At 36.0% G+C, this 18230-nt stretch overlaps 1 non-coding gene across 1 annotated transcript; it reads right to left on the minus strand.

Moving 5' to 3' along the window:
• Window positions 1-17345: 17345 nt before the first annotated feature.
• Window positions 17346-17419, minus strand: Trnat-agu. The gene has a single exon. It is a non-coding gene; the product is annotated as a tRNA-Thr (tRNA).
• Between the last annotated feature and the right edge of the window lie 811 nt (window positions 17420-18230).

Genomic DNA, 18230 nt, shown 5'->3' on the forward strand with positions numbered 1-18230 from the left:
GCCCAACGACAAAGTGACAGACAGACCGACATACAAATTTGCGGATTTACGATATTAGTAAGGATGTTTTTTATATTGAAACTTTATGGACCGTTTTTAAGTTTTATTCATTTTACACTGGTATCATAAAACCTTTTAAGACGGAAATGTTACTTCACATTAATCGTAGTTAAATATGGGTCTATAAATCGCGGAGGCGCTAAGTTTCAGCTTACCTGCACTTTCGCAATATTTCGCGTACAACTTACGTCCCGGCTAATGTACGGTATGCATATGGGTCTCATGTATTGTGTTGAATACAATATACTGAGAATATAGCTATTATACTAGTTTATATCCATAATAATATTATATAATATAGGTAGCTATACTAGTCTATATCCATAATAATATTATAAAATATGCAGAAGTTTCTAGAACGAAGTTACTTATCGCGCGTTCGGCGTAAAGAAGACTAGACAGAACGATATTTGACCTCGACACTTTTTATTAGTACCTGCATGGAAGGGGCAGAGGGCGTTGATAGTATTAATGTGCGTCCACTAGATGGCGTTTTTTGAGAATAAACAGTGACGCGTTGTTAGTATTCCTGGCCGTCAATAGATGGCGTTTTTTTAATATTTTTTGAGTGTATAATGTATATTATGTATACAGGTATTTTTAACATACGATATAACTTCGTTCCATTCGGGCGTCCCTTGACACCTCTCAAGTTTTTTTAATAAAATCAAACGAGCAAACGGGTCACTACTACCGTCGCGGGTCGGCAATGGACTCGCAACATCAGAAGAGCTGCAGGTGCGTTACCGGCCTTTTTAGAGGAAATACGCTCTTTTCTTGAAGGTTTGCTAGGACGAAAAAAATATGAGTATTTTTTGCTGTAAAATGTTAAGTTACCCACTTCGTCCACTGTATCTTTAATTATTATGTTTTAAGTTTATGTTATAAACTAAAGGCAAATACATATTATAAGCTAAATAGTATGTCAGAAAATAGGTTCATACACACAGATGCAGTTATAATTGCTTCGCATTCAACTATCCTAGGAACAATAGATGAACCTATTGTGAGCCCGTAAGCCTAAATGCAAAGCCTTCCTAGGTATCCCAACAACAATCTCTAAACGGATTATAGTTGGGATCTAATTAATTCCCCAATATCGTCCTTATACACTGCTCTAGTTGATGCTTTCTGTAGCCAAACTATCATTACTTTCTTGGAGTTACAAAAGTGTTTACTTATTATTATTAAATTGAAAATGATTTTTCACCAAAAAGTTAGAATTCACTCTGAAAGTAACAGCGCTGAAGAAGTTACTTTTTTAACTTTTGTACGAGCAAATTCACGACACGAAGGGTCAAATAAATCACAAAAAATTGCTATATAAGTGCTGCCACTTTCACAGTGAACTCTGTTTTGTTATACCCTGTATAAAATGTTTTTGAGAACGAAAACATGTACTTACTACCGTGTTATATCAGCTATATGTTGTAAAAATTATAATAAAAACTGATTTCATAAAAAAACATGATTTTTTTGTAAAAGAGAGAACATTATATCGCTTAATTTTGGACATGATATACGATCAGAGTGGATAGCCGACACGCAGAGCAGTGCATCACATGATAAAACAAATTGTTATGTGGCCTATTTGTGGCGACACAATTTTTGGGTGTGATGGTATAATTAGCGATTAATGCAAAAAAGACTCTGAGCTTAATCTTATGGTATAAAGACTTAGCAAATTTCTGTCAATGATTAGGAATAAGACGTAATAATAACTTGTTGCAGCTAAACACACTATTTAACCACAATAGCCTAAACGAACCGAGTTCATTCTGTCTATTGTGATAGAATTGTTATCAACTTACACTGTTTTTTTTTGTTATAAAATCTCAATTCTGTTTCTTTCTCACTCTCACCGACACTCCCAGAGTACATGTTGCAACCCATTGAATTAAATAATAAAAGAAAAAGCTAGCCCGCTTTTCTATGACACAAAATATTTTCGCATCTCAAACGCAAAAAACGAAAAAGCTGACAGTCAAATGTTGCTTTAATAAATGCGACTGCATTTCTAGTTTCGGATGACTACAGTTTTACAAGAAAATGAATTGAAAATGTCATGACGCGAAAAATTTTCCCATCCCACGGGAATCGGTATAATTAAAATGAGTAAGAATTTTATATCCCTTAGTCAGACGGTAGTTTTTTGCTCAGAAAATGTCTAATTGCATTTCGCTTGGTAAAACAACTTAGTTACTCTTTTTAGCCACTCTACTCGTTTTACTGCAGAATATAAACTAAAAATGTTATAGAGATTAATTATTTTCATATACTCGTACTTACTACTTAACTCAAAAATAATAGAATTAAAATTACTTTAATGTTTTTTCTAAATAAATGAAACATCATTATTATAATATTAATTTTCCCGCTTTTTTTTATTGGTACCTACTTAAACTGCACATTGGTATTAATACGAAAAAAATAGAACGATATTAATAAAGATATAAAAAACCCAAAAGGCATTAGAATTGATATGGGTCCGCCAAAAATCAGCATTCAGCCTCCACACGCTGTAAACACATCCTTTAGTTGCGGAGAAAACATTATTCAAAAGGGAACCAGTGTAATAGTTACAAAAATCCAAAACCACCCAGCATTATAATTTCAGTCACGATTTTAAGATCAGGCTAATGTGACAGTGAGGAATGTGTAACCCAACCTTTATTATATCAGACAAATCGGTTGGGATGTTTAGTTATGAAAAGAATAATAAATAAGGATAGGATTATTTTTCAATAATTGCTTTTAGTAACAATATTTTGTACTAGATGACGCCTGCAACTCCATTGCGTCAAAGCTCGTTATCGCTGAGGAACTGTACATTTTTCCGAGATCAAAAGTATTCTACGTCCTTTTAGTCTCGAGATACAAAGTATCTACCTACTAAAATACCTCAACAAAATCGGTCCAACCGTTTGGGCGTGAAGAGGTGACAGACAGACACACTTTCGCATTTATAATATTTGTACGGATTACATTTTGTATGTGTATATGTTCTTTCCGTGAGGGTAATATTTGAAAATATGTTAACCGATTTGACGGATACGTCAAAGGCAAACCGTGAACGGCAAAGGACTACAACATGAAATTTCCACTGTATTACCGTGCAATTCCGTGCTATGACAAATTATAAAAGCAACCTTTTACTAGATATTCATATACATTACATACCATCACTTTAAAAAAATGCGACTATAAAAGTTTATACCATCAGCACTTCATATCTCAGAATTTATGCAGTAAGCCTTTAATCTGAAACATTGAAATGAAAAGTTGACTCGTTTATGTTAAATAAAATAAGTAGCACAAACTATATGAAAGCGGCTATGAAATTCTATTTAAAATTAATTTTATAACTAAGCCATCTGATGTGGAGCTGAGTGCTCTATACTATCTGCCGCCTAATTAAGTTCCTAGAAGCTAAGAGTCGGTTAGTCGGTGGCAGGCAGATTGTAAATTGTAGATTAAAGTACCACATTTTATGTTAAATATTTTCATCTATTATTTTATATTCTCAACCCCATAATCTCACAACATACATTTATAAAATACTCTCATAACCCTTGACTTACATCTAAATGATGTTAAACACCATATTTTAAACTGTAAATATATTTTGTCTATAATGTTACCTTCTGAGGCTTAGTGACCTAGTTAGGGCACAATTATACGTCTCCTGCTACAATATTTTGTAGCTACTTTTTAAAAATTATACTATATTATTTTGTACTGTGGGAGGAGTGAATAAAGATTTTTAATAGTTTTTTAAGTAATTATAATTTAAAAAAAATTAAATAGTTAACTCTATAATTTTTCCCCTTGTAATAATTACTAGCCTCACTTAATAATATACTAACTTCCCATTGTTTTAGGCAGAACGAGATTCCCCTGACACAGGTAATTTACCTAAAAGGGGGTCTCAAATACTGTTATTATAATACATATTGTATTTTAAGTAAGTATGTGAATAAAGATTTTGTATTTTTTATTTTGTATTTTGATGATTTACGTTTCATATACTTAACGAGGTGTTCCAAATTAATGTAACCATCTTATATTTTGGGAAAATCGAGTGTTAAATTACTGTTATACAAGGACACTCTAAATTAAAAACGACTGGACCAATTTTAATGAAATTTAGTGTCTTTATCCTGTCTTATATTTGCTCAGCACGCTTATCGAAATATCTAAAATTGATGTATGTATTTTTATCTTAATTCATGGATATAATTTATATAAAACGATCGAAAAAATCGCCATCAAGTTTAATACGTTGCCCAAACTGTTCTTTGTAAAGGTATCAAATTAAGTTCTCGTTTAAGATACATTGAGCCTATTTTCCTAACGCTGTGAACACCACAAATGTGCAAATAAAATCTATTTTATGGCCACTTTAATTGAGTAATTGGTGTATCCACACATTTATATAACTAATTGGCGTAAAGAATGATTTGATGCGTTGAATGGCGTTGGTAAAACGCAAATTGGAGTTGCGGCTTAATGGTGCGGTGTAATCAGCTTGGTTACATCGCTCATTATGCCATCCGCCATTTTGTTATACAGCGTGTTTCACAACCGTTAAACATTTTAATGGTAAACATTTGAAACTAGTAATTGGACTATTATTTCCCAAAATACGGTGTAGTGTTGTTTAGGGAATTTGGAATGCGTTTAGATTGTGATCGACCTCAAAGTGACGATATTAATTTTGATCAACGCGGTTTTTTATTTGTTTAAAATAAGGAAAAGAAAAAATATATTATGAAATTAAATGTTAATTACTTTTTACTAAACAGTGCATTGTGATTGATATTAGTTGACATATTTTTATGATAATATAATGCAAAATAAAAAGTCTGAAACTTTATAACAAAAAATACCAAATTTAAAAGTTTTGACAGGTGTTTATTTATTAAACAGTCTTGTTGATTGGTCAGTGTTTTGGTATTAGCAAATAAAAATCACTTTGATAAGCTTCTGTCTAATTCTAACCTATCCTAAGCCTATATTCCTATATAAATCCTTCACGATAGCAAAATAATATTTTTTGTTATCGAAAGTGCGCTCTTCCACGCGAGATTTTGACATATCCGAGACAATCCAACTGTCAATCTCCTGTCACTTTGAGTGACGGCAAATAGAGAGTGTGCTCAATTGACTGTCATTACATAGGAATATTGGAAATATTGGAACATCCTGTATGAGAATTTTATTCTATAATATAAAATATTAACACATAAACAATCAGCTTGCAATTTTGTGCGTTTATAGAGGTAGTAATTGAGGCATGCACAACAATGAAACATAATATTATTATTATATTTTTTTTATGAAATAAGGAGGCAAACGAGCAAACGGGTCACCTGATGGAAAGCAACATCCGTCGCCCATGGACACTCGCAGCATCAGAGGAGCTGCAGGTGCGTTGCCGGCCTTTTAAGAGGTAATAGGGAAGTGTAGGGATGGGAAGGGAAGGGAATAGGGGAGGATAGGGAAGGGAATAGGGGAGGATAGGGAAGGGAATAGGGTAGGGGATTGGGCCTCCGGTAAACTCACTCACTCGGCGAAACACAGCGAAAGCGCTGTTTCACGCCGGTTTTCTGTGAGAACGTGGTATTTCTCCGGTCGAACCGGCCCATTCGTGCCGAAGCATGGCTCTCCCACGTTGAATATCTCCCACGTATATTATTTTATGGTTCTATTTTGTCAAAAAATGTATGAGTTTTTGTTTTGAATAGTACGGCAGTTTTTTTATACGTCCATGTATGGCAGTATATCATTTGTTAGTATTCACCACAAGTATTTTCATAGTCACAATAGATCCTTAATCGCAGTGACATCAGAGCCCAGGGCTATAATGACCTGCGGGGCTAAAATGGTCACATTTAGCAATCCCTCTCAATCACTTCAGCAAATGAATTGTCAAAACTGTCAAACTGACAAATTTCAAATTAGTACGAATTACCTACTACAGTGCGACAAGGTTAAATATGAACGTGGGCGGTGGCGCTGCTCGTAAAGGAGAACTGTCAAAAATGACGTTTTTGTATGATGGCAGCGTTAGTTCCTTTTTTCGCCACGTTCATTTAAAGACTTGTCGAGTTGTAGACATGAATTGCAAGCAGACTTGCATTTTGCGATTTAAAAAAATGAATCATATTAAGATTATCAGTGTGATTCTCCAAAGCAACCATTTTAGCAACGCTGCCTTCAGAAATAAAAGCACATACTGTAAACAGTCCGACCCAAATCCGAGACGTTGCACACTTCTTAATATTAGAATCTTGTCAGAAACGTTGTCAACATATTATGTCAAACAAAACTTTTGGAACGAAGTTCCATATCGCGCGTTCGGCGTGAATCTGAAGGCTATACAGAACGATATTTGACCTTGATTTGATCACGACACTTTTTTGTTAGTACCTACCAGCATGTTAGGGGCAGAGGGCGTTGATAGTAAGTATTCCTGTGCGTCAACTCACACAACAACAATAATTTTTTGAGTGTATATGTATACAGGTTTTTTGAACATAAGAAATAACTTCGTTACATTCGGGTGTCCCTTGATACCTCTCAAGTTTTTGGTTTACTATCTGCTGGTGCCTCTAGCGTGAAAACAATATTAAGAGGATTCCACACCGCCATTTTTTCCATACAAACGCTGTCCCCTGTTTCCTCCCTGGATAATGCTAGTAGAGTTATAATTTTTTTCCTGAATATCTAAGGCTACTAATACAATGTCCCTATGTTTTCTTTTTTTTTCATAATTTAATTATTAAATAAGATATGAACGTTCAAAAACCCAAAAAAATGGCCAGATTTTCCACTGTGTTCAAACGTCCAGAAAACAGATTTGGATAGATTATACAAAAAAAGCAAAACATAGGAACACAGCTCAAGCCTTTTTTTAATCTTTAATGAAAAAAGTACTTAAATCGGTTAAGTTTTGGAGAAGGAATCAGGGGACAACGAATCGTTGATTTTCTGGATTTTCTGCAGTTGTCTCTATCGCGTTCTGCGGTATAGGCTTGAGGTAAGGGAGACAGCTATAGATATTACACGTACTTTTTTTTCATTTCTCTAGCTGCTGTGGTATCCTCTTAAATCCTATTCTCATTGAAACGTAGCGCGGCAATGCGATGCGACGCATTTTTAAATATTATACTACAGTCTTCATAGTAATGGTTTACATTATTCCAATGCAGTTAGCCAATCCAGCGCTGGAATGGATTATTGGATTGGAATAATGCAAACTGGCCATAATAGTTACACATAGTATTGTCAGAATTCCGAAGTGACGTGCCGCCTGTTCCCCTTTAAAACTGCTTCGAAAAACCTCGCAGTATGAATAGACCCTAAAATCAAAGTTATTTTCGCCAAATGTTCAAACTCATTAGACAATAAAAACTTCGGAATATCCCGAAAAAAAATAAAGGGAGAGAAAAAAACAAAGAAAATCGGAAACGCCAACGTAAATGAGATTACAGCGGCAAATTTTATTTTATCCAATAAACCCCACAAAATGGACTCTCACCTTATTCCCGCTTCATCCGAATCTAAAAGTTTTACCATAAAATGTGTACTTACTGAAATTTGTACGGAGTTGCAAGCTAAAAATGTCTGATTATAGGTACCGTAGGACCGTTTTAAAAAGGTTCGGCTTTGTACTTAAGCATTTTAATTTGCAAACAACTTTATATAAATAGGTAGAGTTAAGTTGATACAAATAGTTGAGATAAATTAGATGAAATAAAAAATGATCTGTATCTAAATGTATAACATACTGTGATATAAAGTAAGGCTTACAGTTAAACATTAAGGGAAATTAACACATTTAGAAAAAAAAGATTTACTCTGAACGCACCATAACAAAAAAAACATCTGAAGACAAAATATATTTCTTTCTTATCTGTCTCCTAACACCCAGAACATTTTTGTGTGAAGCAAGCACAGAGCGGTTATCGAGTAAGTACGGAATAAACCGTGGTTGTGTCTCGCTATAAACTTTTATTATCCGAAATACACGTTTTATATTTTTTCTTTGGCCATAAAAATGTTATTCTCCCCTGGTCATTTGTTGGTAATTTGATTTATTCGGGGAAAGGAAATTGATAAATGAAACTCATATTATTCGGTATGAGTTTTGTATCTTTGTTTACTTTTTCGCTGTCTTGTAATGATTTTTGACATTTTTTTTTAAACAAAAGAAAATAAAGTCTTTGGTTTTCATGCTAAGGGCAGCACCAGCACAGACAGTTAAAATAAAGTTTTGTTTGACCTTTGACAACGTTTCTATATAATTTTCGTTTATATTATTCATCATATCAGCCTATAGTCGTCCACTGCTGGACATAGGCCTCTCTCAATGAACGCCAAGATGACCGATCTCCTGCTACTCGCATCCAACATGGGCCTGCAACTAAGCGGAGATCGTCGTCCCACCTAGTTGGAGGTCGACCTACACCCCGATTTCCCAGCCTTGGTCTCCATTCCAGAGTAAGTTTACTCCAGCGATCGTCTGTTCTTCGAGCTACGTGACCAGCCCAGTTAGATGTTATATTATTCACATTTCTTTAATATTCTGATATTATGACGAGTGCAACATGTCGGATTTTAGTCGGATTATTTACTGTATGTGCTGGTAGCGCCCTCTGTGCTACCTTTGCGTGCCCTTTGAACACCAATTCCGCCTTCTTGTAGGCACTGTATTATCCAAGTATCGCTGGCGATTTGAGGCAACCTTGTCATCCACGAATACCTTGTTGACAATGTCATGTAGCAAAACATCCTTGTCAATTTGTTCTTGATCAATGTATACTAGCGCACAGTCGAAGCGCATCCAAGCGAAATATATTAAAACTGAACATAACAAATTCAACCTTAACTGGAAAGCGTTAACGTGTACTTTATTACTTCTGAGAATGAAAAAAGCGCGTGCGAATTCGCGTGAATGTGCCCGACCAACGCTTATTGGCCTCGCAGGAGTAATGTACGAGTTACGCTCTGGAGATAAGGTTGAATTTTAGGTGTTCAGTTTTTGGGGATTCGCCCCGCTTCGCTTCGACTCTTCGCTGCTATAAATTAACCCTAAAACGTATATCGTAACGCAGACACTATCAAGTAGCTCGTAAACCGTCACGGTAATATCGCGGTCACGTTACGGACGCCACCCGAATATTAAACAGTTAATGAAAAATAATATCCCTCGGTGGAATCGCAATTACGATAATTAATTACTTTCCGAGCGATAACTTCAATTGAGGTGTCAGACACTTTTGGAAGTTCCATTTTGTTAAATTTTGAAATTATTTTAGCTACATGATTTTTTTTTATAGTATGAATGCTAATAACTTTATTTTTTTTATCATCATTAACCCCCTTACTATATTGTTGATTTTTACGCAGTGTATTTTTGGGGGTCACTGCCTGTGACTTTTCCAATGTGCCAGAAAAAACCAAGCATCCTTTGTCGAGTACAGTCATTCGCTGTCATGTAAATATTTATTTTACTAGTAAGGGGTTAGTGTTTTATTCAAGGCATTTGTAATGGACAGCATTTTAAGAATCAAAAATGGTAAATGTATGGAATGATCACTTCATTTCTTAATCTTTTTATTCATGCTAATATGGTTAACCAGATAATATTGATGGAGAAATTATTTCCATGTGTTTCTTTACCACCATAATATTTTAGCCCAGGCCAGACCTCATTCAAATTAAAAAACAGTTACAAGTAACTTTAGTACAACTTAATTTATATTGCATTTTCCGTGTATTCTTGCTAATTAAGCTATGGAGTGTTCTAGGGCTGAGTGGCTATAGGAGGAGGTCGAGGGTCGGATCGGGTCAAGAGGGGATAAACAAGAATGTCTGGCCCTTTTACACTTTTTAATTTGTTTCCCATACAATTTTAAAAGGGGGGGTACAAACATACAATATAATATTTTTTACACCGTCACCCTATGTGGGGTACATATATACCTACTTATATAATATATGAATATACCTATGACGTGTCGTCAAGAGGTGTGGGGAAAGAAATGGTAATGGGAAAGAATTTGCAATGGGACAATTTTAACATCTGAATTATGCCATTAACTTTAATATAACTATTTATAATATGAGGATTTTTCCTGTCGTATTATGCTAAGTTTTGAAAACTTTGATGGAAAATCTAAGATTTAATGCTACTAATAAAAAAACTAGTAAACATTTGCGGTCTTACTACAAAAGATTTAGACTGGATTGCACCAACTAACTTTAACTTTAACTGTAACTTTAACTTTAACTTTGACTACAGTGCAAAATGTCAAATCTTTGGGTAAAGTTAAAAATGGACGCCATCAAGATGCCATATTTAACTATAACCATAGAGCTCGACAAGGTTTTAAATGCATGTGGCGAAAATAGGAACTAACGCTGTCATCATACAAAAACCGCAATTTTTGACAGTTCTCCTTTACCAGCAGCGCCCCCGCCCACGCGCATGTATAACCTTGTTGGATCAGCTGTCATCTGTCAATTTCTCCGGGCAAAGTTAAGGGTAAAGTTAAAGTTAAATTTACCTTAACTATAACCTTAACTTTAACTTTACCCACGCCTCTGGTGCAACCCAGTCTTAGACACCCGTTGAACAGTTCATTAGAGAAAAATTCAGTACAAAATGGTCACAAAACAACTGTTCAATTATAGATGTTTAATATTTTGTGGTAAGACCGTACATATTTTACAATCAATATTTTTAAACAGTAATTACTTAACCACTTAGCCCTTAAATATTATTTACGCTATAATTTGTATACCTGGTAGTTCAAATACCATCTACTGATAATATTTAAAGGTTAAGTGGAGTAAACATTTAAATTAAGATTAAACGAACAATCACCAAATAAAATGGCATTAAAACCACTTTACACATTATGTTTAATCACTAATAAATAAAACACCACCAAAGCACATTTAATTAATTAAAAAATAATTATTCACAAATTCAAAAGGCTTCGGGCTCCACGAAAATAATTATCATACGTCCGCAAAGATCATTAGTATATTCCCAAAACGTACGTTTCATTTAAAAATTAATTAATCAATGTCGTGTCCATGGATGTTTGGTACTGTAATTAATTTAGCAAGTACCCATTTCGTTACCGCCGGTTTTCCATTTAAAACGCATTACTGTCTTGTTGGGACATGGAGTGTCTTTGATGTAATGTCTCCCTGAGTAGTATAAAAACCATAAAGTTAATATAGCGGAATAGAGCAAAAATCTCGAGCTGTCAAAAAAAACTAAAATTGGTTTTCATCTGTGTGAATAATATGTGTACGTATAAACTTACACAAGCATGATTGAACATGAATTTTATGAGATTAAATTGTCAACGTGCAGCACGTGCCGACTGGACATCAAAAAAAGAGTGCTGCTGTCATGTATCACACGTTTCTTTTTACCACGCAGTGTTACTGATAGTGACATCTCTCTTGCTCAGGCCTTTGTTTCTCTATTCCGCTAGGTATATTTATTTTATGATAAAAACTTACTTAAATTCCACTTATTCTAGTCTGGAGATAATAATTAAGAATAAGAATAAGAATACATTTATTTTGTCAACACACAACATACACAAAACAGAAGAAAAAATAATAATAAAGAGAAAAGCCCTAAGCTACATTTGTATATATTATGTGATGTCAAAATTGGCCCCAGCTCAGCTATACGCAGCAAGCAAGCCCGCTGCACTGGTATTCTGCAAGGGCCAAAGAGTTACTCTTTGGCCCTTGCAGTCTTAATTGGCCACTTTTAATAACCTACAATTTTTTTTTAAAGTAATTTTACGATATGAATCATCAATCTTATTCTAAATGATCTAAATTATTTTTTGTGGGATGGTACACGAATGCTTAACAGCGTTCAAATTATTGTAGAGTAATATTATGTCATGATATCAATAAGTATCCTATTATCATTTATCACCTATTCCGTCCGAGCTAAGACTTTTCTTTGAAACTGCGCCGAAATATTCAGAACGCTGCGTATAATAAGTATCCCAAATATGAAATAGGCTCCTTCCATTTTATACCTGCTCTCTTACCTGCATGCAGAAGAGAGAAAACAAGAGATGAAGAGGTGTAACGCCTTCACAATACGATTACCTGTTCAAGATTTCCCACGTAAAACAAAATTCAAATTCGTGCATTTTAGAGTTATTTCCTACTCAAAGTCCAAGCACTATTATAACAGCTATTTGACCGAGTTTTGCTCGGTATTCAATAAAACACGAATAAAATGACATTTTCTAAAAATGATTCCTAGCTAGATCGATTTATCGCCCCCGAAACCCCCTATATACTAAATTTCATGAAAATCGTTGGAGCCGATTCCGAGATTCCAATAATTATACAGAGTGTAACAAAAATAAGTGATTTTACTTGGGGAAACTCGTGACGCTTGGACCCTTGCCCATACAAAAGTGAAATAAAAATTTCATCGTTCAGAGCTGCTACTTTCACAGTGCACTGTCTACGAGGAACACGTATACATCCTAAAGTATTATCACTTATTTTTGTTACACACTGCTTATACATAATTATTATATTTATATATATACAAGAATTGCTCGTTTAAAGATATAAGATATAAGCTTGGGACTAGTTCTATCACAGGAGATCGTTACCATTCAGTATCAGGACGGGTAATACGGCCATTAAAGTGTATCTGCCGCACTCGCTAAATCCAGAGACTATCTGCAATTGTTCGTATTACGTATCTTCAAGAGTGTTGGAAATATGCAATGGCTTTAAGCATCAGCTACCAAATTTTAGACTTGCATTCGTGCAATTTCTACGCGTACCAATTAAGTGTCAAATGTAGTCTACTTGTAGTTCCCTACCACAAATTAAAGAGAAGAAAAAGGAGCATAGATGAGCACTTTTTTAGATACATTTAAAATTTTAAATGACCTAGTAACTAGTAAGGTCAGGGGGCCTAGGCAATTGGCAAGCGATGTAAAATGTATGGGATTTGACATTAGTATTCGCAGGCGAAGCGATGACTTATGTCAAATCGCATACATTTTGTTAGCATTTACGATAATCGCTTGCCACTTGTCTACTAGGGCTGATTGGAATTCGTAAGACGGACGTAGAGTTCAAGCGCGACGTAGGGGAAGGAAGGATATAAGTAGTTTCCTCCTTTTTTTTTAACAGCGCGGCAAAAATGCTTCCGCTATTTAGTTTTTTTTTATCATGGGGTTTGAGCGCACCGTCCGAATCAAGAAATTCTGTAACGAAAAAACCTAACACCCTCTCCACTCCGACCGGCACAGCAGCGCGGCGTTGTCCTGCATCTTTTAACGTGTTTGTGTGCGTGTGACTAGAGTATAGATCAGTCTTACCCAAAGTGGACGATAACGCCCCCTTGTGGGCGCTGGAGGTCTAAAGGGTGGTGTGGGACCCCGAAACAAATGGGGGCGTTGCGAAGATGCTTGGGGGGTGATCTTTTTCATCTGGATGCATTTAAAATTTAAACAAGGGGGACCGTAAAATATAATTTGTTTACAAAGTTGGCAGTAGACAAAATAAGTTTGGGAATCCCCGCTCCAGAGTCTAGTCACTCTCACGTCTAGACGTATGCGAATTATGATTATTATTGCATTAGTTTATAAAAAATGCTATGCAATGTCTTTACCGCGCCTGTCCCCTAGTGCCACATGTATTTTTACTATGTCATACAAAAATGCGCGTTCCTCTAGAATTGTAACATACAGGCTACCACCAATCGGATACTCATTACACATCACATAAGATAAATCCAGGGTCGTGTGAGATTGATGTGAGCCAGTGGCCACCGCTAGACGGATTATTGGTCAAAGTAAGATTAATTATCCGGCGAACTAATGTGAATCCGTTCTAAAGGATATTAAGTACCCACCGACGTTTTTTAGGGTTAACCTTAGGAGGAGCCAAAAGAGAAATTTATTGCAAAAATCATTGTTGATTTTCGATTCATATCGAGTGATCCAGTCAAGCGCTGGATCCTACTGACATAATGTAAACGGATACTGGTTACTCAAAGTTATTACCAATTTTGGTTAAAATACTCACAGCGTTTTAAGGCAGTCCCCTATGGAGATGCCGTAATTTACCGTTTTTTAGAGCTTTATAACTCATAATTTGAAAGCTACAAAATTATAATAAAAATACACCAATAATCTTCAGTATACGAACATTCCTTTCCACGTTATTAATTTCCTATTTTTGTTTATTCTACCTACTCATGATATCTTCCAAAGTAAAACCAATTTATTAAAATTCAAGCATACATTCAGCATCTCCCTAGTATTTACAAATTACTTTTATTTGAAACACACGTCAATTATAGATCGACAATATCATAAACTTTATTATATTCCACGTTTTAATTGTTTTTAGGTCAATTATTTTGAACTCAAGCGCTCGCTAAACGGTAATTCTGCATTACATGCATTACGTGCTGTAATGCACGAATTATCGTGTATTGCAGTGAATGATGCGAATTACATGCAAACTACGTGCTGTACAACGTGCTGTACATTGAATTACAACTTCTTTAATTTTTTAGCACGACATGTGTAACTTGCTGTAATGCATGCATGATCGTTTATTGTAGTGAATGATGCGAATGACATGCAAACTACGTGCTGTACATGATTTACAAGATGTTTAATTTTTCGTCTAAGTTATAATATAAAAAATAGGGTTTAGTGCAATATCGGCAACGCGACAAATGTATGGTCAAGGCCGTTTGCTCTGGGGACGGCCTTAAGTTGTCTTTAATATAAGTATAGATGGTAATTGTGATATCAAGAGCATGTAGCACTTAAGTCAAGATTCGACCACTCTTAAGAGTTTCTATCAAGAACCACAATTATTAAACACCCGAGTTTCATTTAAATTACGTTCCTACTCACTTTAAACAACACACAGGTATATTATGCACGCGGAACTTACCTAAGTTCTATGAATTAAAACAGCATTCCAAGATCATTCTTCATCATCATAAGTATGATCTTGAGATCATTCTCAAGATCATACTTAGCAGTAAAGCAGTTTACATACAGGATTAAGGTTTTATAATATAACTGAAATAAGCCACACCAAGTATTCGTGGGAGTTTACGTGGGAGAGCCATGCTTCGGCATGAATGGGCCGGCTCGACCGGAGAAATACCACGTTCTCACTGAAAATTGGCGTGAAACAGCGCTTGCGCTGTGTTTCGCCGAGTGAGTGAGTTTACCGGAGGCCCTCTTCTGATGCTGCGAGTGTCCATGGGCGACGGATGTTGCTTTCCATCAGGTGACCCGTTTGCTCGTTTGCCCCCTTATTTCATAAAAAAAACCATAGGCTAAGAATACTCCCTGGAAGCCGCAATAAGTGCAATTTTTCACTCGAGTTTGCTCAGAAATCCCTTTGAGGGATACCTTTATGCTCTGAAGATGGCCTGGTACACAAGTTTTATTAATTCTAAAGTCTATATTGAATGCTTCGTATCCTTTCAAGCAAGAATTTAATGCGCTTTCACAAATCCGTATAATATTGAAGTACGGTTAAGTGGAAATCCTGAAAGAAGACGAAATAAATGAAGAATGTAAAGTTACAACTACCTTTGACACAAAGAATCAAACGTTTTCTGGGATAAATCATTCAATGTCCTTTCTTAGGACTTAAAGGTAGACAAACGGATAGATACTTAAGCTTAATATTTATTGGTCTAGTGACCAGTCTTCGTGGGGCAGACCAACTATGAACTAATGTATAACCATAGTTGGCCACAATTCTGCGTCGCACGATCGATGTTTTTCTAAGTACGGCAATCTACAGTGTGTAACAAAAATAAGTGATAATACTTTAGGGTGTGTACGTGTTCCTTGTAAAGAGTTCACTGTGAAAGTAGCAGCGCTGAAAGACGTAAATTTTTTTCACTTTTGTATGGGCAAGGGCCCGAGCGTCACGAGTTTCCCCATACAAAAGTGAAAAAATGTTTCGTCTTTCAGCGCTGCTACTTTCACAGTGAACTCTCTACAAGGAACACATACACACCCTAAAGTATTATCACTTATTTTTGTTACACCCTGTATAGTTTATATATAATGTAATATTTAATATGTCGGCTGAAACCAATATAGTGGTCTTCAACCTGAGCGAGTAAACCATCTAGTTCGGTCTTAAGATTTTCTATTCGGGCTCCAACGCCTTGGCAGGGTAGTGGTTGTGTATCCCTTGTATCCCGAGGCTCTGCCTTAGGCTGCCTTTCCACTAGAGATGAGCTTGCCATGACATTTTAAAAACACATTCCTCGCAACACATCTCTGGTAGAAATGCCGCAGCCTTAAGGGGAAATGCAGAAACACGTCGTTGGGGTTGTAGTGGGGCGGCCACCACCGCCCTGGGGAGTTCCACACATCCCGGTGGCCCTCCCCAGACTGCCGGGGATGCGTAAACGCATTTTCCCAACGGAAAAAAGGGCTCTAACTTCTACATGTCTTTTGCAATTTAATTTCTCCCTCAAATTCCCAGCAACCGTACCTTATGAAAATACAACCATCCTTCTCGCATAGCTATTCCATACTCATTTTCTGTACTAAAATTCGTCCACACTCGGTACATGATATATTAAATACGTCAATGGCTCTATCGCACGGCGATACTGGTGACAAACGGCCCGCACTGACGTATGGACAAAGCGATTTTTGCCCGCTATTTATTATTTCATTGTACTCGACATTTTAAAGTGGAGCTGTTTTATGTGTCGATTTTACCCAAAATACAATTTGTAATATTTTGTAAACGACATTTCCTTTTTCAATCATCGAAAGTTGCTCCAAATCAGGTTTTAGGTTGCACTCATAAAGCTAATATAAGTACCTAGCGGAATAGAGCAACAATCTCGGGCTGTCAAACGAAACCAAAATTGGTTTTCATCTGTGTGAAAAATATGTGTACGTATACACTTACACAAGCATGATTGAACATGAATTCTATGAGATTAAATTGTCAACGTGCGGCATGTGCCGACTGGACGTCAAAAAAAGAGTGCTGCTGTCATGTTATCACACGTCTCTTTTTACCACGCAGTGTTAATGATAGTGACTTCTTTCTTGCTCAGGCCTTTGTTTCTCTTTTCTTTCAAACAAAAAAAACTAGATCAAAATCGGTCCACCCGTTTGGATCCACGTCAAACTTATTACACCCCTCTTTTTTGTAAGGAGTTTATAAAATAGTACCTAAAGTTGGTACCACGCAGGCCCCGGCGAGATTCGAACTCGCGATCTCCTGTTTACTAGACAGGCGCTTTAACCAACTAAGCCACGGCGCCGATGACTCTATTACTGTAAGCTACGCGCACATTGTGAGACACAGCGGGGCGGGCCGCATTTTACATACAAGTTTTGATATTATGGTGAATTGCGTAATCGGCCATATAACTTGTATTAAAAATCTTTCGCATATTTGCAATTTATATTTATTAGTACGGATGAAATTTAAATTTTGTTAGTCTCGCTATAACTTGGGAACGGCTGAACTGATTTGGATAATTTTAGTATGTTAATAATCGTGGAAGTCCAGGTAAGGTTTGTAAGTAACAAAAAGTTCACCGGGACAAAAATAAGTGATGATACTTTAGGGTGTGTACGTGTTCCTTGTAGAGAGTTCACTGTGAAAGTGGCAGCGCTAAAAGACCAAATTTTGTTTCACTTTTGTATGGGGAAACTTGTGACGCTCGGGCCCTTGCCCATACAAAAGTGAAAAAAAATTTCGTCTTTCAGCGCTGCTACTTTCACAGTGAACTCTCTACAAGGAACACATACACACCCTAAAGTATTATCACTTATATTTGTTACACACTGTATAAGTTCTTATCCACAACATAATTATTACGCATAAAAAATATTCTGAAACTGAACTAAGAAACAGCGAAATTTATTTTGCTACGCAACCTCCGATATTCCCAGTCAATTTGCATAAACGATAGTAATCCACTAAAATTGAAGTTCAAGCTAAACTGTTGCATAAATTCGGAGATCTTATAACATATTTGCGAGCCCTCCAATTTACTCGGAGCCTCTCAGACAATACTAACCTTTGCTGCTTTGTGTTTAGGGCTATTATCTCATGCAAATTAAAGG

This window comes from Aricia agestis, chromosome 13 (assembly GCF_905147365.1).
Source record: "Aricia agestis chromosome 13, ilAriAges1.1, whole genome shotgun sequence".
Taxonomy (NCBI): domain Eukaryota; kingdom Metazoa; phylum Arthropoda; class Insecta; order Lepidoptera; family Lycaenidae; genus Aricia; species Aricia agestis.